This window comes from Neodiprion fabricii, chromosome 2 (genome assembly GCF_021155785.1).
Source record: "Neodiprion fabricii isolate iyNeoFabr1 chromosome 2, iyNeoFabr1.1, whole genome shotgun sequence".
Taxonomy (NCBI): Eukaryota; Metazoa; Arthropoda; class Insecta; order Hymenoptera; family Diprionidae; genus Neodiprion; species Neodiprion fabricii.
In genome coordinates, this window is record NC_060240.1 from 31,057,758 (window position 1) to 31,070,806 (window position 13,049).

A 13,049-nucleotide genomic window follows, 5' to 3' on the forward strand; every position below is an offset into this window, starting at 1 on the left:
CCGAAAAAGAAGGAAGAAAGGAAATGGAAGGTGAGTATTCGTCGAAGCAAGTGTGATATTAAACTGCCCTCTTCGTTCAAATACCGCAACAACCGATGCTTACAGAGACGCGCTCTTGATGCCTTGCGGATGATAACCTGGCGGATTTTTTATCTGCGGTTAAGAAGCATGGTGTCGGCGTTTCCGCTAAACCTGCGAAAGACCTGCGTAGGATATATTTACGGCGTATCTCTAGTTATCTTTAGCACCCCTAGAGGACAGCAACCGCGATGAAGGAGAAGGAGGAGGAACGGAACGAAACGGGGGAGGATATATCGCGAAAATGTGTGCCGATATACGTTTTCAGCACGATTCGTCCCTCCCTTTCGCCACCCCAGCCCAATATCCTTATCGGATTTATAGTTATCCGCTATTTGTATATAAAATACGAGCCTATACCATTTTTGCTCAGTTTTTTTCCCTGCTCGCTTCTGATTTTTTTTTCTTGATATATGTATATACTTTCGCCCTATCGTATTACTCGCATTAACCGCATGTGATGGCAATTTTACGATAATAAAAGTTTCACGATCGATTCTCATGCGATACGTGGGGGGGATTATTACGTGAAACTGAGCATCAGATCGTTCGATTTTTTTTTACGTTTATCCACAATTTTTTTTTCTGAAGCTACAATCGTATCAGTCGATGTGAATAACATCAATGTTGGTTAAATTTTTATTTTCCCTACGTTACAAGTTGTTTTTTTTTTTTTTTTTTTTATATATATTTTTTTTTGTATTTGATACAAAAATCCTTCTATAGGCACAATTGTGATTGTAACATTTGGCGAGATGAAGATAATCACTTTATCCGAGTGTATGTGACATGTTATCAGGTGAGTGTAAAAAATTTTCGAGAAATTTCTGGAGCCTATGGCGAAAGCACGAGATTGTCGTAAAAACATATCGAGTATTAGCTCAATTTATTAAACACATATATACAGTTTGCAGTCGAAATTTTAAAAGATGTCGTCCATGAATTTGAAAATTTCCAAACCCTGTTCTCAAATCAAAAACTAGTAAGACAGAAATGTAAGCTCTGCAAAAAAATAACTAAAAACAAAACTTCGAAAGCAACAAGTAAAATCCAAAAACTAAATTTGACACTTTATTTATCGGTCGTTAGTCGCGAGTACCGAGAAGTAAAAAAATAAAACGAACAACTTTCCAGTTAAAATAACAAATATCTCCTAAGTTTTTCGTCGGCTAATGCAAGATGTTTTATACGACAAATATAAAAAATAAATTCAACAAAAAGCCAAGTATACGTATCGCACACGGTATCTACGTAGAGTTTTATACCTTCTCGCCCCTTCCACTTTTCCCTTTCTTTATTTACTCTCAGCTCGGCCACGTTTATAAGGTGTATATATATATATATACATATATATGGGTAAATACGAATACACGGAATGAGAAAAGGGAAAGAAAGGAAAGGTGTTCAATGTTAGAATAAGGATTGAATAATTCAGGTTAGGCACCCCGCAAGCATTCTGCAGCCTGCACGCGTGTACGTAAGCGTGTCCGTTCTGTTTACGATTCGGTAGAAGGGTCGCGAGGTAGGCAGATAAGTACCTACATACATAGACGAGGTACTTGCTGCACCGATGGAAATTGTACACCGCAGAGGTTACTACACGTACCGCGCACACAACCTTATACGAAGGATATGATAGCGGTGAAAGTCGTGACTGCACGGCGGCACGGCGAGTTAAACCGAGTGTATGCCTACCTTAAAAACACACAGCACCACCACCACCGTGCGATACGACTGGAAGGTATATAAGCTAGCGAAGACACGGTACAAGGTACGTACACACGGAGAGGAATAGTGAGGAAAAGGCAAAAAGCGGCGGGCGTATCTCTTCCCCGAAGCGATAAAAAGTCACCGTGAAAGAAGGTGGAGAAGGTGGAGAACTCGAAGAAGAAGGAGTCGGGAGTCACCCGCACGTAGGTTCGAGGTATGTTGGATACTGCTTCAGGGGTACAGAGACAGATCGTGAAATATAATAACAAGAAGCCTACGTGCGCAGGTGACGCGTTGCCTTGTGTTTCGTTGTATTTTCTACGTGTACGCGAACGGACGCCGAATTCACGTGAGATTCGCGAACTAAGTAAGCTCTGCATACCCCGAAGCGGATAATCGGCCTCTGCCCGCGCACGTGTTCTCCGTTCCGCACTGACACAGGGCCCCAAGGCGTAAGTCGAATGACTAATGGGACCGACGCTCCGGGCACGTACGGGGACCAAGAATTACGTCACGGATATCAAACGTCGCGATTCGAGCCAACCCATGCATCACGGACAAACCGACTTAGATATGGACGGATGCCGTGCACTGTTCTACACAAGCAGACCCTGCTTGGACAAGACAGATATTTTATATCCACAGCATCAGCGTTATCGTATTCAAGAGTATCGTGCCTCTGTTCGTAAATTATTAATTTATAATTTATAATCACAGATCGTTCGGATGATTCGCATTTGCCTGTAGGATTAATCAAATAATGCCGGATACCTGTGAAATAGTTATTATTGTTATTATCGTTATCGTCATCATTATTGTTATTATTATTATTATTTCATTTGGCGCGGTTCGATTCCCGGAAATAATTGAGGCGAATGGAGTTGAATAATTGACGTGAATAGTTGACGTAAAAACCGTATTAACGATCAACTAGAAATTCAACTTCCAGCGAAAGTATTTAAAAAAGTTTTGAATACGTGCGGTTGCACGGTATAAAAATCTTTTCAGCCGGCCCTCGCACATGTACATATATATATATATGTACTCGTATATGTATATGTATAATATGTATACGTGGGAGAAGCTTGCGGCATCTGTAGGTAATAAAATAAACGAGAACGTGATGTGTACACCGCAACGTGTATAGAGCGGAGGTTTGTCGAGAAGAGAAGAGAAGAGAAGCTGGATGACTGGTCTTCTCCTTACGCACACGAGTCTAGTCTCTAGTCTAGTCTAGTCTCAGGCACCGAGGAGCTTGCGGCTTCTCTCCGCAGGATTTTAAGACACGTGTGGTACACGGTCGATGGAACGGAGATGCGTAGGAAGAAAAAGAAGAAATTAGAGGAAAAAATTAACCACATGCTAGGAGGCGAGTAGCACCCCATAGATATCATCCGTGCCGGTGGAGCATATCCAGCATACGCCGCTCCATTTGTAAATACATATAAGCGTGTAGTTTTATGCAGGCTCGTAGCGATTGAGAAATAATCCTGACAGGCGAGTAAGAAACGCTCGTAGATGAGAACGCGTGCAACACCTAGCCGTGTTATACAGCTTTATATACCAAAAGCACCTTCTCCTCACAGCCGCAAGTTTACAAAAGTTCATGGCTCTGTACACGCTTGTTATAACTACACGAAGCACCGAGTGTTCCTTTATTTCCAACAATCTTCGCTTCGCTCGTTCCCGTACAACCTGATGTGTACCTAATGGTCTGGGTAATGCGATGCGCGTGGAATGGAAGACGCACAATCGGCTTCAAAAACCGTCGAGTGTCCTCCGCGGACGGAATTTTTTTTTTTTTAAATACGCCTAATGCTGCCACGGCGAAAACGAGAAACGTGGAGGGAGAAGGAGAAGGGACGGAAGAAAAATAAAACGAAATAAGCAAGGTGAAATAGAGAGAGAGAGAGAGAGAGAGAGAGAGAGAGAAAAAAACGACGAAAAAACACGTAATACTGGCCAACAGCCAAGGCGTATAACTTTCAATAAGCAGCGTTGAACGGGCATGAATATTTAATTCGTGAATATTTCACGGGGATCGAGTTCAACCGCGTTTCACAGCTTAAGATGACAACGAAAACGATGATCTCTTGCCAAGATACCGTTTTGAAAAATGATGGAAATTTAAATAAGATTTAACGACAACTTAGACCACCGAAATTCAATCTCTGATCCAGTCTTATTCTATTTTCTTACGGCAATAAAATTCAAGTATATGTGAGATTGAAAATCTGTTTTAGATTCAACGAGACTGAAGCGAGTAACGTTAAACGTATACGAAACATCGGGGAAAAAATTACTATTGCCCAATTTCAGAACGATCTCTATAAGAAGTTGGCTTTTCAAAAATATGATTATGTTATTGTTTATCATGATTTACAAAATTTCAGACATCCCTACGAGCGCGAAGTAATGATTTTTCCTAAACATGTATCGTTGCAGTAACGTCACCAACTTTATCTTCATTAGATTCAAAGAGTTTTCAGGATATTTTTCTGCACTATACAAGTTGCTTGAGCAACGCTGAATATACCGCGAATTCCGTTTGCTAATCTCGCATAATTAAGTACAATATACGCAACTCCTTTCAAATAAAAAAAAGTATAACTACATATGTTATTAATAAAAAAGAATAACAAAAAGACAAAATAAAACAGATAAAAAATTCTTAACACTCCAGAGAGACGAGTCCATCCGAGATTGAGGAAAAAGGAAATTGTACAACAGAGAAGAAAAAAGAAATCGATGAATAAATAGAATGACTTCGAAAACCGAATGAGTTTCGGAGCTTGTTGTGTAAAGATGGAGTAAAATTGAGCAGCCGATGCCAGTCTCGTTGAGGAACAGAGAACCATCCTCACCGGATCGTCGTGTCCTTTCGTATATGTACTCATGCGGATGAATTGCATATATGCATATATACACATACATATATATATATATATATATATATATTCTCGTAGATATAGCGAGCAAGTAGCGCACGTGTAGATCTACGTGAGTAAGGCGAGCTGCGGTGAGGTGGACGTGGCAAAATAGCACGGCAAGATAAGGATAGAGTGAAATAAAACAGAAAAAAAACAAAAAAAAAAACACGAAATACAAGTTAAGATTGAGTCTGCTTTCCGCGAGTGACTCACGTGTCTATTAGGAGATCGGGTTAACTTTGCGAATCGGAATGTAAGTATAGTTCTATATGGGATAGTATGCGTATAAATATAATACACGTACGCGACGATAGGCACGTATTGTGTAAGTGTAAGTTGAAAAATTTATAAATAAATATAAAGAAGTTGTGAGAAACCGAGGCTGTCGAAAGATAAACTTTGTAATCTTATTTATTGATAAGAAGGAAAATTATATGGCAAGTTCGTAATGTAAGTAAAAGCACGAATCACACACCTGCGAGCTCTGTCGTCTAATCTTATCGATAAAACGGTATTAATCACGGATATTTCAGGTAGGTGAGACGGAGAGTTGACCAATCGTTTATCCTCATTGTCAGTTTGTAATCTTTGATGAAACGAGGGCACGAATGCTGCGCGGTGTAAACGTTCACGCAGGTAACAATGTCCGTGTACAATTGTTTGTTGAATAAACATTGACCGATAGCTGCGAGCCGAACGGAGCATACGGCTCACAGAATCTATACGGAAACAAATGAGATACGTATCAGGTCGTTCAACTCGCATTAGAATAACAAGATTAGACACGACGGCAAACGGTTATCTCGAACGTTAGCATTTTTCACACTACGTACGGAAGTATTTCGAACCTAAATATCACACGTCGTTTATAAGATAACGAATTTCGCGAGGGGGTGTATAATTTGGAAGTGGAACAATCGTCGGTACAAATATTTATTTTCAAACAAGGCTTGTGCTGCTGCCGATACAACCAACGGTAGAAAAACTTGAAGCAATTTTCGAAAAGTTTATAAACGATCAGTGATAATCAAATTCATCTTGACACGATGGATCGAAATTTACAAAACATTATTCCCGAAGGTTATTTATAACGCATAACCAAAGCCCCGAGTAGCTAAAGAAAATGGAAAAAAACCAACGAATGATCAGAGATAGAAACATCGTCGAATTCTCTCTCAGAGAAAGAAGAAAAAACGAAGGTTCCACTCGCCCAGCAATGTGTGAGACTCAATTGAAGTTGTCGTACTTTCTCGGAGGTCAGATAAAAGACCGAGACAATTTCATCTCTGTCCTTCTTCTCCTTTTTACTCAACCTCTCTCGTTTTCTGCTTTGACCCTTATTTTATCAATGGCCGGCTCGCGTGTTACACCGATAATTGTCCCCCGTCTATTTGGGTCGAAGGGCGCAAAGAAACGGTGCGTAACAGCGTTACTTATCCCCCATATATTTTCGTCCGTTAATAAACCGTAATTACTATTCATATTCGTGTCAGCGTCGATTCTAATTTCCCTCCAACTAATGTATAATGCACGTGGCTTATGCGCCTCTAGAAGCACCACCGCATACAACGTACCGCTGCATGCTACGTATTTTTATTATTTCTAAAGGAAAGAGACTAGACACGATCCTCCTCCTCCTCTTCTTCCTTATTCTCACTGTCAGATAATCTCACGGGAAATTATATATCGTAAGTTACGCGGGATGTGTCAAAACATTTTGCGTACACGCAGTGTCGTGTAATACAAAGTTACAGCAGGTTGGAAATTCCGAATTCCCTTTCCGCCTTCGGGTAGCCATAATCACGAGTTTCGAGCTGGGAAATTCCCCATCCAGAGTTAGAGTTCAGAAATTAGGGATTCGTCAACCCCATCTCGCCTTGCAAATTCAACTTCGGGGGGCATTTCCGTATCAAATATATAATATCCGATGTGGTTCAGAATTTTTTCTACCCTCTTGCACGCGGTAGAGCAGCGGCATAAAGTGCACAAAACTACAAACAAGATTGTAAATTTATCAAAGAAAAACGGACCCGTAATTTTTTCTTCAAAATCTTTCACGAATTACTTTCCTTTCGGTTCAAGCCGCTGTACACCGGCTCAGGTTTAAATATAGAATCATGAAGCCAGTTTGCAGATAGCGAGGCGGAGTTTTAGGCTCGAAAGCCAATCGACAGGTTCACCTACGCGTCGACAAGTTTCTGTCGCTTTTTGCAGAGTAAGCCGCGAGGCTTTGCTTCATTTTCTATACATCACATATGCGCGTGTGTCTGAATAAAAATTTATTCGAACCTGGGTTAAAAAATTGGTGTTAAAAACGTCCGAATAGATTGATATTTTATAAAAAAAAAAAAAAAAAAAAAAAAAAACAGACATACGTAAAAGCCTCGACACGTTGTGTACGGAATTTCTTTCTTATTTCGTTCGTACGGTAACGTTGTTGGACGTTGCGGAAATAAATATGGATTCGTGAGTTTGATTATCAAGCCAAAATCAAAAGCGTAAATAAATGTCGTGAAAAAGCTTTAATTGCAGTGTACGTGTTTCTGGTTTTAAGTCTGAAACAAGACTGTTTTTACAATAATGTTGGTTGACGCAGCAACCTTATTCTTTTGAAAGACGTAAGAGGTTATAAACGTCTTTTACCTATGATGACTACTAGATCATTAAAAATGGGGCAAAACGGGTGATTTCACCCTTTGTAACAGTATGTTTCCGAATCTTCGTGCTATCGCTCCCGACGCCGACGCTGATGCTGCGGTCCAGAAACGAGATGAGATGAGATAAGATGAGATGGGATGGGATGAGATGAGATGCGAGCAGGCCAGATCAGAGCCTACAAACCGGCGTCAGACTGCCCAAGGGCAATGCGCGAGTTGTATTTCAACTTGGGATCAATATTTATTTTACTCGACCTCGTGTAGCGTTTTATCTCTAACCGAACGCAATACCGCTTCTGCTTCTGCTTCTGCTGCTGCTGCTGCTGCCTTTTGCCTTTTCCGAAACACGTGTGTGAGCTGACTTCTTGTTACGGTCAATTCGGCTACACGTAACGGTTTTTAGGTATTTTATGTCAAAGCCGCAATGTAGGCAGGTGGATACCGAAGATTGGGAAACCATGAAATTACATCATGATATTATGCTACTGTTGTGCGAAACTGTGATTTTCGATCGATGTACTGACTGAGGTTTCAGATTTCTTCCGCGGAAGTTCACATTTAAAGATAAAAATACCGCTGGTCCAAAAATAGAAACAAAATTCGACGAAGACGTAAAAGAGCGTCGATCGCCGTGTGTAATTATTAACTTGTAAACTGAGGGAATCTCATTGATGAAATTAAAAGTTAGAAAAATAATTTGTATGAGTTAATGAGATTCCAATGTTGCGCCAGACGATAGAGCAAGATACGAAAATTTGTTGCAAGATTACGATATAGACGAGTAAGATATTTTCTGCGCGGAAAAAGAAAAAGCCGATTTTACATTTTCGTGCTCAATGGACGAAGTTATGAAGAATTTTGTTTGAGTCGTGTAAAAAGCTGACTCAACGAGGAAAGGGATTAGGCCGGGGCACTGAAACTGAAGTAATAAAAACTGGGAGATACGTCTAATTACCAGGTTGGAAATGAACTCTGGCATCATTAGCGAGACGCACTGGGGGTAACGCTCAAGTATACTGCAAACAAACCCATACGTACATACATGCATATTAAATTTACCCACGAATACTCTTCCGCATGTATAACGTAATGCATACATAAGCAGGTACAAATGCGCCCTCTGCGCTCCTTCTTTTTTTTTCATTAGTTAAAGTAACGCTCTCGACGCGTAACACGGTAAATACTTATATCTCGTACTTTGACTAGGCAAGGAAATGGATTTTCACTATTTAATATTACATGTTGATATACCCGAGCGTAAATTTATATTCTTATGCTCGGTACGAATCGATCGGATATATTAAATTGGTTTTTCGACTCTAAAGAGTTCTAATTTTAGCTCTGATTTGGTTAAAAATATAACAAAGTTTTAGACAACAAACAAATCACGGGTACATCGAGATACAACAGTTTGACAAACAAATTTACGTTCTCCGTGTTACTATTCTTGATACTTTCAGCAGGTCGTTACAAAGAGCAATAAATAAGTAAAATCGCGTACGCGCAATTCTTATCCCCCGTGTATTAACAAATCGATCGATAATTTCCAAGAGAAAGATATAAAATAATCACCGTTTGGACAAGGCTTCTCTCGATGCTGACACAAAAGGTTATTTCTTAAGATTTCAATTTCTACCTTCGCAATTTCCTTTCTCCGTTCTTTATTTTCCCCCGCTCTCTTTTCCATCGAACCGCGATTTGCAACAACGATCATCGGAGAACAGTACGTTGATTTAGCTTTTCCGATCAAGAGAGGCGAGCTCTTTCTTCTTCCTTCTTTCTTTTCTCTCACAGTTCACTGAACGACGACTCCGTTTTATATACAACTATAACGATGCAGGTATATAACGTACAACTCGGATGCACGGAATCGCTGAATCGGTTATGCCGGAAGATTCAGCGACGCAATCGATCAAAACAGGATAAATATGTGGGTACTCTGTGCGTCTATATGGATTACGCGTTCAAGGTACGAATATCGATAAATTTCTTCCCGTAGGAAGTTGTTAAACTAACGACGTGCCTGCATACCTACCCCAACTCGTCTCGTTGCTGGCTGCTATAAAGCAGCCGCGTTGCTGCCAACTTGTATGATATATCTACTTTTAATATGGGAACCATCGCACGTGTCTGCAGACAAACGTTTGTTCTGATTTCAGCGATACACACTCAGTGACGCCGTGTAGATTTTGATTAATGGTTTTTCGTTTACCGCGGGATTCGCCACGATCATTCTTTAGTTTCGTTCCGGCTCGACTCGTGCCTGCGGGTGGGTATAGATTCCTCTTCGGGTTTATCGCGCGGCGTTTGAATTACGCTTAGATGACAAAAAGTTGCCCAGTTTTGCATAATCGCTAGTCTTTTCCGTCTACGCGCATCTCTACATATATAATTTCCATTTCACTGTATTATATTTCAAAATTTTATCACATTACCTAGTCACTTCGTTTCTCTCCGCTTCCCATTCCCATATATATATAAAATATAATTATATAAAAATAATGATTAAAATTCCACACGAGAGATGAATTTTCAAGAGCACACCTCGATCGCCGCGAGGCGTCGGCGATGTGCGCGATTCATTCGTTTCTCGAAACTTTTCTCGACGGTTTCAAGCCCGAGAATGGAAAAGATGACGGCACGGACGTTAGTCGCGGTAACCAGCCTCGGCAGACCATTTTTCTATTTTTTAATGCATAAAAATCTGGGTCAGCGGGGGTGTATAAGCTCAGGCATGTAGAGACATGCATTGTTGAAGCACGTACGTACAATATACGCTTATAATGGAAGCGCATTGCACGCATGGGGTGGCGAAAAGAGTAGCGGGTGACGCCAGGTGGTCGAAGTGCATGCTGGGTGTGTCGATTAAAAAATGTCAAGAGCGCGACGGCTGTTCGTGAAGAGGAGGGGGAATTTGACTTGTCGAAAGAAAAAAGAAAGTATAAAATAGCAACCGGTAATTCCGTTGGGCGTGAGAGAAATTTTCGTCAATTAATTACGTATTCCTCCGTTGCTCTTTTTGAAACATAAATATATATGTACCGCCGGGAGGAAAACACGAGGAAAAAAAAAAAAAATTGGTGCCAACCGCCTTTCCGACTATCTATACGTTATACCGTTACTAAAAGCTGCTGTGCAAGAGCAGATGCAAGCGCAGCAACGCCTCCCCCTATACTATTTTTCATCCCCCGGCGCCACGGGTATCAGGGTAACAATCAGTCAATAAAAGTTTATGGGGTCGCCGCTATGCGGACAGTTGCATGTCAAATTTTCGTCGCGAATAATTGTAGAGTACGTACGCATACGCGTAACATGCGTGTATGCTAACGTTGGACAAAGTATAAAAACTGTAATAAAGTTATATACTTGGCAAGTTTTTGTTCCGATGTTACCAAAAACGGTTTCTCCTTTCCTCAATATTTACTCGAGAAGACGTTTCGTTATTTGAATCGACCGCGACATGGGACCAAGTTTTTGGATAAAAAATGGTTTTTCGAAATGGCAACGAAGAAAGAGGGGAAAACAGCGAGAAAACAGTCAGCAAAGATACGCGTGGAAGTGGTTCGTTTGGCTTGGTCGTGAGTTGGGTCGTTTTGGAGGGTTTTTGGCAGGTTTGGTTGGTCGGGGTTGTGTGTTTCAGATAGATGAAAGGGTTTCCCTCTCTTCGTATGGCTATTGATTTTCCGTTTTCTCTCCTCGCGAGGCAAAGCCAACCGACGGACCGACTTTCCTTTCTTTCTTTCTTTCTTCCTTCCTTTCCTTCTTACTTCCTTCCTTGCTTCCCTCCAACCGAGCTTCACTTTCCTAATAACAGTTCTTTCAACTTGGCAAAATATTCAACCGGGCACCTCGGCTCGCGCTCACCAACCAGCCAAACTTTCGGAATTTGGGATTCCAATTGGGACTGACAACCAGAACTCTCTTCTCCTCTCCCCTCCCATCAGTTTCTCTCCTTTTCTTCTCATCCTCGGGAATAAATCCTTCCCATCGACTTCCCGCAACATTCCCAAGCTCAACTTTCCCTTCGCGGGAGATTGATTAACAACAGACTTATACATCGTGATCAGAATTAATCATGACCCCCTCTCTTTCTCTCTCTCTCCCTCGTTGCATAGATTCTTGAAATTTTATGTCTCAATTATAACAAAGAAACGAAAATGCAATAACTTTAACGCGACAACAGTGTTCAAGTAAATTTTTGCGTAGTCGACGCGTTTTTTAAATCCATTTTCTTCCTTCAACTCTTTCAACCTATACCGTAGGTACTATGCTTATCTTCCACATTGGCAGAAAGGAAGGATGGAAGGAAGGAAGTAGGGAAGGAAACCAATCCTTCATTGTTACGTAGGCGGTGTGTAGAAGTATCTATCTTATCGAGAAAGAGAGACATGAGCGGCGAATGGGCGAGTACCGAAATGAATAATGGGGTGGCCTTTGATGATACGCGCAAGACACATTTATCATTCAAGTTGCGGCTCTCTCCTGTTTAGGGTGGGCGGGTTGTAAACAGGGGTTGGCAGCAGAAAGTGCTTTCCCGCGAATCGAAGACAGAGAGAGCGTGCGCGGTAAAGCGGGAGCGAGAGAGCCGAAGAACGACGAGGATTTCGGGCGTATAATGACAAGTCTTGGCAAATTTACTTACTCCCGTCGACGATCGAATCGCCGATATTGCTTTTGAACCGGCTACCCACCCATCACTAATTCAGAACGATACGCAAATACACGCCGATGACAGGATTCCGAGCGACTAGCCAATGGAAATCCGACTCAAATATGATTCGACTTTATAATACAATTTCAACCCTTGCAGAGCTCCGCGCCCATTTGCAACTGGGTACGGCTTTTCGTGAAAAAATATACCAACAATGATTAAAGGAAATTCAAAGCTGTGTCATAATATTATAAACGAAATGGCCGGCGATAGCGAAATCCGAGCAAGATGAGGTGAGGAGAAGTGATTTGAGACGTGGCAAGCAATCCTTCGCGAGTTCGAGGCTCAAAATTCCAACAAGTTTCGGTAAGACACGACAGGCCGTAAGTCGTTGCAAGTGGTTTTTGAACCGGGATATGAAATTGTCCGGAACGCCTCTTATTTCCGATTTCTTTGCCTCCCACTTCACCGAGCAATTCCATTCCTCGTCCCTTCGACGCAAAATAGACGCATGGGAACAAAGACTAAAAAAGCGATAACTTCGAGGAATAACGCCCAAAAATTCGAGGCAGACACGAAAGTCACGCCAGAGTTTCGTCATCGAGCGATCCCCCGTACGACACGTCGCGTATAAGAAGACCACTGTTCGTGCTTCCGCTTACCGTTCTCCGATTATCGCGTATACGGTTTCAATGATGGAAAGCGTCACCGAAGCGCAACGAAACGACGCCGACGGACGGTTGGCTTTCGTCGACGAGTTCGTCAAACGAGCTGACTGAGAGAAACGTTGAGCATGTAGAAAAGTAAGAATCACGAGACGAGGCTACGTGGGAGTAAGGCGACACCCACTAATCGCTGACGTGGTTCGTACACACAGCCTGCGTCGGATACGCGATATGTAACGTACGGTGTGCGTCTTTCGGCATGCGCGGTGTCGTGACTGCGGATACTACCAAGACGACGACGATGCCGTCCTTTAAACTCTCAACGCACACTCCTCCGGGATAGAAGCTCGCAACCGCA

The 13,049-nt window shown here is 41.7% G+C and overlaps 1 protein-coding gene across 3 annotated transcripts in view; it reads right to left on the minus strand.

The window, feature by feature from the left end:
* Positions 1 to 13,049, minus strand: part of LOC124176683 (leucine-rich repeats and immunoglobulin-like domains protein 1) — a 308,596-nt gene that overhangs the window by 7,404 nt on the left and 288,143 nt on the right. The window lies entirely within an intron of this gene.